Consider the following 12,169-nt stretch of genomic DNA (forward strand, 5'->3'; position numbering starts at 1 on the left):
TTACTCAAAAACAAGAGGAACTTATTGGAAAAATAGGGCAGTCTCTCACAATATTGAAAGAAGAATTGACCAACTAAGCTTCGTAAAGAAGAGGAATCAAGGTAGCTCAGGAGAACTCGGAGGGAGGAACTTAAAGACACTTCTTTAGAGCACTGCTATGCAAGGGACTGAAATATCACCAACACCTACCTTTTGCTCTCAGTTCAAAATTCCAAAATCTTAAGAGAGAGAATCTGCTTGGCATAAGCAGGTCAGATGCCCACCCCTAAAGCAGTCATCTCTGTTCCAAGCAGCTGCGTCAAACATCTTAATCTCAGCTGCTGGAAGCCCACCTCTGTGGATCAGGGGCAGCTCCCAGAGAAGAATTTTGTTTTGGAGCCAGAAAGTCATCCCAAAAAATACTACCACAATTATAGGGACCCTACCTAAGATAAGCATTCTCTGAAAGAAGCCATTTTGTCCTACTCTTTGCCCATCCAGAAGTGTAGTGTCCAAGTTATGCACCATTAATTGCTTGGGAGGGAGTTAATTACAAATTAAATATAATTGAATTGTTGAGTCTGCTTTCAAGTCCTCTAAATAGAATAACAACATGCTACCTCGTAGAGCTAGATCAAAGCTAAGTCCCTTGCTTTGTATGACGACAGAAAGACTTTGTAAGATTTTTTTAAGTTTAGAGGCACACTTTTAAAAAAATTTATAGTGCCAATCAACAAAATTTAGGAGAAGATATAATGGAAACTATGCTCCATAGGAGCCATTAAAAGGAGTCCTGGAAAGTTGAAGGTATTTACCAATGGTGAGGAAAATTTCATATTAGGTCACTACACAAAATGATAATAAAAACCCTGATTTCAAAATTCCTTTCTTCTCCTCCTCTAACATAAATTGTTACCCACCTAAAAGGGTGGGAAAGAACTAAAAATACGATGATTGCATTCTACAGCAAAAAGGAGCTTTATCCTGCTATACCTGCAAAAAAAAAAAGATATCAAGGAAACTATAAGTATGGCTGGGCTGGAAAAGGTTGAAATGTATTGAAAATTTGGGCAATGGTGGCAACAGGAATTGGGGAATTTCAGCAACAGAGCAAGAAAAAGATGTTTGGGATGGAGATAGGGGGTGATTCTCATGTATAATAAAATTGGCATCAGTGTATATGGTCCTAGCCTACTAATGCATCATAATTTCCCATTGGGAATATGTACTGGACCTATGGTTCTCAGACATTTTTTGATCTGGAAGAAAAATGTATTCAATACTTGGAAAGCTGACACAGAACTTCCAAAGAGGAGGCAGACAGATAGCGTGGTGGGGAAGGTTCTTGGGTCAGACTCATGGGTTCATTCCTAGCTCAATGATTTATCAGCTATGTGAGCTTTGGAGGTTATTTTATCTTTTGAGTCTCGGTTCCTTCCTCTGAAATGAGGATAGTATTTTTATCTATACCTCCTTTAGATCTTTGTGAGGATAAAATGAGCCAACAACTGTAAAAGGCTTATCGTGATGCTGCCACATTGTAGGCACTTAAGAATACTTGTTGCTGCTGTTGCTATTCTCTTTCTTTTGTTCTTTAACATACATTTGCTAGACTCATTGTTTCTAAACATTCGCCTTTAACAATCCAGAAAAACAACATTAGAAACAGAGACAGCAGTCTGAGTCACCAGGTTTTTCTTTGCTCAATCAAGACATGAAAACAAAATAAAACTATCATTTATTATCCTCATCATTGTAAAGGAAGGAAAGACCATTTTAATTCCATCAAATGAGAGGAGCCCATCATCTCAGAATAAAAGACAATTCTACAGACAGATGAAGAGGATGTGATTGGCGCTGGGGCACCACAACACACGTGGTGGCCTAAAGCCAACAAATAAGGCCCCAGTGGAATCTGTGCTGAACACCCCATTCTCCTCTTTGGCTCATGCTACTTCCTCCGTCAGGAACCCCTTCCCTACATGTCCACATGTCCACAATGCTGTTCTTTTAATGAGCCTGAGAACCAGAACTTCCCTGAGAGCTACCTGATCCTGTCAGCTGGAAACACTCGATTCTAACATCAAGTCCATCTTGGGTTCTCTCATCACACTGCCCACTGTCTACTTTGTCATTGGGAAAGTGTGCATCTTATCCATCCACAAAACTAAGGATTAAACCCAGGAACAGATCCAGAGCTGACTCATTTCAGCAGGCCTCACAGTGCCTCATGGGGCCGTTCACATAGTATGCAATTGACACAGGCCTGTAGAATGATTCTAAATATAAGATTTGCTACCTTGAGTCAGCAAACCAAGCCTGAAACAGTTTGTATGGCTCTAAACCCAGAAATGTTAAATGGACTTTGCAAGAGTGCATATTCAAAAGCACATAATTAGGCAACCCAACATCTAGTCATCTATTGATCAACAGATGAATAGGTAAATAAAATGCGGTATATGCATACAATGGACTACTCTTCAGCCTTAAAAAGGAAGGAAAGGGCCGGCCCGGAGGCTCAGGCAGTTAGAGCTCCATGCTTCTAACTCCAAAAGCTGCCAGTTCGATTCCCACATGGGCCAGTGGGCTCTCAACCACAAGGTTGCCAGTTCAATTCCTCGAGTCCCACAAGGGATGGTGTGCTGTGTACCCTGCAACTAAGATTGAAAGGACAACAACCTGACTTGGAAAAAAAAAGTCCTGGAAGTACACACTGTCCCCCAATAAATTCCTGTTCCCCTTGCCCAATAAAATCTTTATCAAAAAAAAAAAAAAAAAAAAAAGGAAGGAAGGAAATTCTGACACATGGAACAATTTGGATGAACCCTGAAGACATTATGCTGAGTGCAATAAGCCAGCCACAAAAAGACAAATATTATGGAGATGGATGATGGTGATGGTTGCACAACAATATGAATGTACTTAATGTCAGAGAACTGTACACTTAAAAATGGTTAAAATGGTCAAACTGTACTATGCACATTTTACCACAATAAAAATCTTTTTAAAAAATTTAAAACTATTTTTATGAAGCACATAATCAGAAAAACATAGAAAGAATAGTTAAAGGGATAGAGGCTGTTTGGAGAGGACCTGAGCTCCGAAACAAGGAGGTACAATGAGAAGGGACTATGACAGCAGTTGTCAATTCAGAGTCATTTTGTGTGAAGGGCTCAATCTTGTTTTACTCAGCCCCAGATTACCCCCACATACCCAATGAGTAGGAGCTAGAGGAGACAGATTTCAATTTGACCTAAAAGAGAACTTTCAACAGTGATGTCTAAAGATAGAACAGATTGCTTTTATAAATAATGAGCTCCTTCCTCGTCACTGTAAGTATTCAGGTATATTCCCGTGGCAGAAATATTTAGAGAAGCAAGTATCAGATGAATGTTGGACTAAATCTGGCTCCTAAAAGCCAGTTAAATGGCTAACGCCAATACATGATGAAGTTATCACTCATTGGTGGCAAAATAACAAAATCAAAGACAAAACTGAGAGGTTTTATAAAGGTAAATATATTCGATCATTTTAATTCTAAGATTGTGCCTTCCACTCCTTTAGTATTAAAATGGCCAATCTCCTGTGAAAGAATAGTGAATGATAATGTTTTCATCAATGTGCTTTTTGGGGCAAAACTAGAAGTTTACAAAGTGAGCCCTTAATTTTAGGGGAAGAAGATTTTCCTAGCTTCAAAGTCTGAGAATCATTTGAACAGGTAACTCTTAAGACCTTTTCAAAATTCCAAGAGTCTGTGTTTATGGCCAAGGATTATTATCTTATTGCTTTCATTGTTCATTTTAACCATATTTCAATGTGTGTGCAGAGTACAGCCTCTCTCAGGGGGATTTTCCCAAACGCTTCCTTCACAGGGATGGCCTGCATTGATATAAAAATTGAGATTTCCAGTCTTTCAGGGATTTCTATCTCATGAGAAAAGAGAGAGCTTTATTTTAGAGATGTTTATCCAAATTCATTAGAGTCAATGGGCCAAATTCCAAATGGCATTGGCCTCTCAATTGATTTTACTGTGCAGGCGTGCTCGGGAGAGAAAGTATGTGTGCATGTGTGGCTGAGAGAGAGAGAGAGAGAGAGAGAGAGAGAGAGAGAGAATGTGTATGTGTGTGTGTGTGTGTATGTATACAGAGATAAAGATAGGGGAAATATGAATGAATGGATATAGGTACCAACAATCATAAGAGGGAAAAAGGTGATATATATTTAGAATTACATTTAAGAACTATTTAATGATAAACAAAATTAAGGTTATACATACCACCAGCAACAATGGTTTGTCTATGGGTTTTTTTTTTTTTGGTCACTTATTTTTAAACCAATAGAAAAAATGTGAAGGCACCAAGTTATTTTACTGTCAGGAACCAAAAGATTAAAGATGCATTGATGACATCGCTCCATACCAAACCCCCAGATCTCTTTGCTTCCCCTAATTTCTGCTTTCTCCTGCAAGATCTCCATTTGGATCCTGCAGAAAACATTTCTCTTTCTGTCACTCACAATCTATCAAGACAGCATTATCTTCTGTGGTTTAAGAATAGAAACTCCCTTTAATTTGGTGGTTAATAAAGACATTTCATTAACATTCCTTAACTAACAATTATTATTCTAATTTACTACAAAAGAGCAAGAGAAGCACTTACATTTTTCAGCCTATATTGCATCACCAGCACAGGGAAGAGACCTGGTCCTCTCTTGAGATTAAAAAAAGACTTATTAAGCCAAAAAGTGGGCCTAATGTGAAGCTGTGCTTTCTGTACATTCTTTCCACATTTTAATCAGAGCAGTGGTTAGGAGTTTGGGCTCTCAAATCACACTTGGTTTCAAATCCAAGGCAAGACATGCAACTTTTATAAGTCTCAGATTCTTCATCTATAAAATGGAGTCATGTGTCAATATCCACCTCATAAGATTAAATTAGATAGCCAACAAATGTTAGCTGCTGTCGCTACTGCTCCTACTCTCCTCTTCCCTCATCACCATCATCAAATCAATGTATGAGTTAAGATCCTTCAGTGATAAGTAATACAAATTATCCTGCCTGACTTTAGCAAAACGGAAAAGAAATTGAGTCTGTGTGTACAGATTAACTCCTGAATTCAAAGTAAAACTAAATCAAGGTTACAAGCAATAGGAACCAGGACCCCAATAACTGATGGGCAATTAGTTCTTCAGGCTTCCACCATCAGGAAGAATCAGCTGCAACCATTTTCCATCCTGGGGTCAACGTACTATACTCAAGACTCAGAATCCCTGGAGACCGAGCCAGAGAAGGCTGCCTTGGTCTCCACCACCCCTTTGCCAGGGAAAGGCAAGGAGTTTGACTGACAGCCCCAATATACTGCATATGGTGGGGAGGCTGCTCCCCCATTGGAAACATCTACATGTATAGATAGTCCAAAGAAGGGGAATACAGACACTGAGCAGATACAAATAACAAATGCCCACCTCATCCCAAGAGACTACTATATCAAGCTCAATTAGGGCTACATCCTCTTCTCTCTTTATCAACCTCTTTTAACATATAAGTTATTTTAATATATAAGCTATTAATTTTTAAAGTTGTTACTGAAACTCATTTTGAAGAAAATAACAAGGCCCCAGAGCTCTACAGCTTATATGCCACTTTTTTAAAAAATATGCTGCTTGTCAAAAAAAAATTTTGTTGAAAACTTTCCTATTAGAATTTCCAGGAAATGTACTGCCTTTATGGTCAAGTTATTTACCAATTGTTTCTGCTGTTAAGAAGCACATAGAAAGCACCAATACAAAAACGTTGTCTGAAGATGACTTAGAGAAATAGTTGTTCTCTTACAAAGAAATTACTTTTTTATATTCAATAAGATGAAGTTTATGCTCAGAAATCAGGCTATGAAGCAAGATTTTGTTTTGATAATCTTTTGTTGGTGATGTTTTGGTGAGAAAGGATTAACGATAAAAAGCAATGGTGTAAAAAGAATAATAAATAATAATAAAATATATGACCCACAATTCCATTAAGATTTTCTTCCAGCTTACCAGTTGAACAAATCCCAAACAACAAAAATAAACAGTCTGATTAATTTGGAGCCCCAAATGTCTAAGTCGTTTAGTGAAAATGTTTCTCATAAAGCCCAGGGCTCTGTGAACACAAAGCTGAGACAAATCCTACTTCTACCCTTAGCTGTGTGACTCTGGGCAAGTTACTAATCTGCCAAAACATCCAGTCCTGGCCTCACCCATAAAATGAAGTACATGAGATGAGGGGATGTTTTGAGGACTCATTGAGATAATAAATGGAAGATGCTTGACACTTGACCAGGCACATTGTAAGCACTCAATGATAAATGTTAGTATTTATATGTATGGGGGGAGGGAGAGGAGGGAAAGAGAGAAATAGATCTCAGCAGGCAGTGATTTTGCTCCCCAAAGAACATCTGGCAGTGTCTGGAGACATCTATGGTTATCATATCCTGGGGGTTAGAAAGGTGGGGAGTTCTGGCATCCAATTCATAGAGTCCAGAGATATAGTTGAAGGGGAGCAGAACATACCACCCCAAAATATGCGTCTTTGGCATAAGGATTATTTTAGGCTGAATGTTTTTAAGAAATAGCAGACATAGGAAAAGTTCTGAAAACTGAGTAGATGTTAACTTTTTGTAAGAACACTTACATTTATAAGGAAATTCTCCATTTGTGAGGGTGTCTCTTTCTCTGTGCCAGAAAAGGGATGATTCTAAATCTCTAGAAACTCTTATCAATGAAGAAGGCAAGGAATTAAATCTGTAAAATGACCTTACCCTTGTTTATTGTGCTTTTCCTGGTCACCCCCATAACTGGCCTCACCCCTTCCTCCCATCATCTTCTTTTGTCTTTAGCTGAAGATGGTATTTAAGGGGATGGATTGGACCATTTCAGAGAGTGACTCAGTTTTCCGGGTCTCTCCCCGACATATAGGAGGTATCCACGTTATTAAACTTCTGTTTGCTTTCCTCCTGTTGATCTGCCTTTAATCACAGGGGTGTCTCAGCCAAGAACCTAGAAGGGTAAGGGGGAAATTATTTTTCTTCCCCTACACAGCTAAACATTCTGCTAGACACAGGACAGGCCCCCACAACAGAATTATCAGAGACAAAATGTCAAAAATGCCAAGGTTGAGAAAAGAGAGAGAGAGAGAGAGAGAGAGAGAGAGAGAGAGAGAGGAAGAAGGAGGAGGAGGAGGAGGAGAAGAAGGAGAAGGAGAAGGAGAACAGGAAGAAGAAGCAGAGAGCAATGGGATGCACTGCTAAAGGATTTGGAAGAGGAGGTAGAGCCAGAACAGGACAATGGATCAGTGTGGCACATTTACAATTAGAGTGACTGGGTGTCTGCCATCCACAAGGTCTTGAGTAAGTGCTCAGAACCTCAGGATTCTTGCCTGTAAAATGGGCATAATTCTATCTACCTCAAAAGGCAGTTAGCAGGTATTATATTTCCCCTTGACCAAATCATTATGGATGCAACCAGCAGGACTACACCAGGGTATGTATCTGCCCGCTGACTATCAACTCTAATTGTTAGGTGCTTAATAAGTAAAGGGTTACTATTCTTGTTACATGGGAGACCAATAGCCAGGTTTGAAGTTGAACTTGGCCATGCTGGAAATACTTTGAAGGGTTACTTCAGCAAGACTTAGTTCCCTCTTATAAGGAAGCCATCAACAACCAGACTTGAGCCCAAATGAGTCTTTCGTACAAGGCAGGTGTTCTCGACTGGAATCCTCAAAAACCTCTGGGGGGAGGTTGTTGTTGTTGTTTGTTTGTTTGTTTTTGTTTTTCCCTCTGAAGAGAGCCCAAAAATGGGTTAAAGACCACTGGGTTAGGGGTTTTTCAATAGAAAGTAATAATGATGATGCAGTAGAATTTCTGAAGAGATCATTATAATGTGAAAGACCTAGAACACCGATGTGGGAGTTTGAATTCTGCCTTTGCCACTTGCTGGCTCTGCAATCTTGGAGACTGAGTGAACTAAAACCCCTTTGAATCTCACCTGTAAAGTTGCAATGCTCGTAATAGCTACCTAAAAGGGATCTTGTGTGGAATAAAATGAGACAATCCCTCCGAGATACTCAGCATAGCACCCAGAATGTATGTAATACAAGCTCATTGGGATTAGCCTTCATGAAGATAGTTTTTGCATAGATCGCTACACACCCAGATGGCGGTACATAGCTTGAGCCTTCTCTAACTCCATATGATGTACGCTATCAGAAAAGTCGCAAAAATTCTCCAATTATACCATTCACCTACTGCCAGTTCAGCCAGAGGATTCAGATTCTGATGCACCCTCTCTGTAATAACATCTATACCACATCAGAAAGTGGATGGAAGAAGTAGCTATGAATGTCATCATAAAACCTCTTTTTACACATTAAACCCTCATATAAATGTCCCTCCTCCGATAAATCTCCAGGGAACGCCCCTGGAGTCTCCCAAAACACAATGGTATGCTTCATTTTACGTTGCTGAGGGACAATTCTAAGCCTGTCTCACTTACATATAGGATACATGTTCCTCAAGGACTTTTTTCTATAGCCCTCATTCCTCCTGGTACCTTATGCAAACAAGATTTTATGCACAGGTCAGGTGAAGAAAGTGGACTGCTCTGAGGCCTGCCTCTACCCAACAATATACCCACAAAGAGGGACTCTAGGGATTTGCAAGTGTATTCCACAGCAAAACAGCCTAAAATTCTTCCTCATCCATCCGTTTCCTCAACCTCAAGCAGTGGCTTAAAAAAAAAATTTAAAAACTCACCTGTCTCTGCCTCTCATTCTAGTCCGCCCCCGCCCCACACCCCCTCAGCACCCACACCTCCTCCTGTCACCACATTTCCAGTGTTTATGACACCTGGCTCCCCTCTTCAGCCTCCTGAAAGTAGAGTCTGGCCGGAACAAACGCCTTTCTCTCTTTTGAAGCAGCCCCTGGAATTCTGGTTAATGAATTCTCCATCATTCCACAGGGACACCCTCCACCAGAAATTCCTCTCTCCTTAGCTTGATGCCCATTGAAGCTTCGGCCAGAGGCTAAAGGTAGATGACACTCCAAACTCCTCCTTCCCCAGAACAGTTCTGAAGGAAAAAAGACTTCCCCTGCTCTTTCCCTGACTTGCAGGGCAACGTCAGCATGAATCAGAGGTGCCCTTTTTGCAAATGACAAAATAGACGCGCTCATAACCAAGAGCTTCTCACCAAGCCCTCAGGGCTTTAAATCTTTTCCAAGGAAACTGCAATTTGTAAAGAAACCCCTTAAATGATGTTGTGCAAGGAAGTTAAAGCAGGCACAGAAGGATGGAGTAACATTTCACCATCTGCCTGTGATAATAATAATGCCGCCGCCTTGCAAAATGTCTAATTGATTGTGCAACAGAAGTACAAAGATCCTGCCATAATCTAACAAAGATTATCCCTAAATTATACCTTTGCAGAAGAAGAGCATGAAGGTCGGTGCTCTACAGAACCAATTCTGAGCATATGAATTTTCTGGTGGCAGAATGATAGCAGCCCCGGGACACAGTTGGGCAAGATCGAACCAATTCACTTTACTATAGTTGCTTAGAGCAATGTCAAGCTGGGGCCACATAGAGAGCAGGGGGATAGGAAATGAATTTAGGAAGCATTTCCCACTGGTGGAATAGAAAATGCCTTAAAGCGGTATGGAAGAACATCTGTTTGGGTTTCCTGTGGAGGAAGCTTTACTCTCCACAGTGTCAAGCCAAGAGGATTTATTCCACAGGAGTCATGTCATGCATCATGAGCTCTGTGCTAGCATGGACCTCTCTGGGAACCACGTTTTTCTACAATGGCAGAACTCAGACCTGAATCAAGGGCTCAGGAAGAGCAAGCTGGAAGAAGCAGGTCTGATTTCACAAGTCTCTTAAACTCACTTTTCCACAAGAAGGACTCAGGTAGGCACTCCTGGTCTGACCCAAGCAGAAAATGGTGACTGAGCTTACTGCCTCATAGGCAGGTCTCCATCGTCAAAGGACTACCGACCACTATTAAAAAGCTAAGTTATAACCGTTTTTTTTAATTACTATATATATTTTTTTTACTTTCTCTCCATTTAATACATACAATATATTTTATATATATATATATATATATATATATATATATATATATATATATATATATATATATAATGCTTATATCCTAAATATATATGTGTGGGTATATAGATGCATATATGTTAGGATTCTTGGTACTGATTAATATGAAACCTGAGGGGGGGAAATCATCTTTTCATCTTTTTCTTTAAACTAAGTGACAAGGTAAATATCCCCTTATTGGTAAGTGCTCATAAATATTTCCATTCTGCACTCAGGGAAACTTATTTATATTTATTATTTATAGTCTTTACTTTTTAAACATGAAATAACATTACCCTATTTTCACTATATATATATATATATATATATATATATATATATATATATATATATATCGCTTTCTCTTTCCGAATTATTATTACATATATCTTATTATGATATATCTATAGCTACATAACATCACTCTATTTACTGATGCTGGTTTTCCATTCATGGTGGGAGTTCACAAATTCTATTTTAAGTAAATAAATTTAACAGAGTGAGTCTTTTTAAGAAAAGTATTAAAATAACAACAATGGACGTGGTGTGCAGACTCGGTCCAAAGAAACAAAATGTGGGATCTGCTGGCCCTTAGCCCCAGCTCTGCCCACTTCACCAGCCACCTGGTTTTCCTCAAAAGCATAAGTTTAGGTGTGAAAACTTTGAGACTCCCCTTTCCTCTTTACCTTGAAACTCACTTGGACCTTCACATCCCACTTGTCAACGTATTTGGGAAAAGGTTATCTTTGTTGAGAAAATCAGGTTTTCTTTTAATGGATATTAGCAGGAAAAAAAAAAGAACCACTCCATAGGCCCTTCCAGACTCCCATGACTTTGGGTTTTCACGATGGCAAAAGACAGACAAATCTCCCACTTACCCAAAGTTTGTTCCTTCTGCGTTTTCCAGTGGAATGGCCCTGTGAGAGAAAGTTCCAATTTATCAGATAAAAGGCAAGATTTCCTAACGGGGAAGTCTTGGTGTTTTCTTTTGATCTTTGGAAGCCACAGTTTATTAGCACTGTACCCTCAGGCAGGTGACCTGAAGCCTAAATGTCTTCGTCTAACAAATGAGGACCCACTTCCCAGGATTGATAATGAGCATCAGACACTTGGCCTAGTGTCGGGCACACAGAAATGCTCAAGATGAGCTATTAGGATTATTATTACTCTAATTATTAATAATGTTCATTAAACCACATAGCTAGAGTGATTATTATTCTAATAGGAGCTTTCCACTTTCAAAAGAGTGCTACTGCCTTAGTCATCATTTACCTTAATTCTGGGCTACAACTTAAGGCTCCTCCAGGCATCTTCTCAGTCAATATTCATTCAACACACATTTCCTAGAGCCAGTATTCTGGGGAAACAGTGTGGAGCTGCGGCAAGGGCCTGCCCTGCGGTACATATTGGGGATAGAAACAGAACTCGTACCAAGTGAGTGTTGATTACAGCACATGTGGCAGTGAGGAATGGCGCAGAAATTGTATTTTGACCTGGCAAAGACCTTACCTATGAAGGAAAAGTCCTATGTCTCCTGGAACACTCGGGTTTTATAGCACCTAACTCATCAACACCTTCACATATTACAATCCGTTCTTTGGGCCAATGATCTCCTTGGTGTGATTTCAGAGGCAGGTGGGCCTCAAAAAGTGAAAAGGAAAAATATTTCCTCTGCCTACTTACTGATGTCTAATGCCTACTTACTTACTTATGACTAAAATTGCTCCACAAGGGGAAATATGAATCAAAAAAATATTTTTTTGTGGCAGCCAAAGCTAGGCTATCAAATACTAGGCACGTATGATATGCCACTCCTCGTCCCTGTAACGGCAGATATTATCAAGTTTTCTCTTCCTTGCTGAGCCTGGAAGCAGCTTCAGAAACTTTCTCAGTACAGTTCTCTAGGCAACAACTGTCACTGATTCAAGCTAGCATATGAGATGAAATCTGTGTGTCATCAAAGATTTCGATGTAAGGTTTAAATGTAAATACATCTAGGAAAGGTATCATACTGACTTAAAATCACACGAAGTACTAAAATGGCTGATCCTTTCTCAAGAGTGCATTT

General features: G+C 39.6%; 1 protein-coding gene across 7 annotated transcripts in view; it reads right to left on the reverse strand.

The window, feature by feature from the left end:
• FHIT (fragile histidine triad diadenosine triphosphatase) overlaps positions 1-12,169 on the reverse strand; it is a 1,368,446-nt gene that overhangs the window by 1,235,259 nt on the left and 121,018 nt on the right. For 2 of the 7 annotated variants that reach the window (XM_019728378.2, XM_019728376.2), the window contains exon 3: positions 10,980-11,018. The exons of the other annotated variants lie outside the window; for them this stretch is intronic. The gene's annotated coding sequence lies outside the window, so the exon portion shown is untranslated. The remainder of the gene's footprint in view (positions 1-10,979; positions 11,019-12,169) is intronic. 7 annotated transcript variants of the gene reach the window in all.

This window comes from Rhinolophus sinicus, linkage group LG10 (assembly GCF_036562045.2).
Source record: "Rhinolophus sinicus isolate RSC01 linkage group LG10, ASM3656204v1, whole genome shotgun sequence".
Taxonomy (NCBI): Eukaryota; Metazoa; Chordata; class Mammalia; order Chiroptera; family Rhinolophidae; genus Rhinolophus; species Rhinolophus sinicus.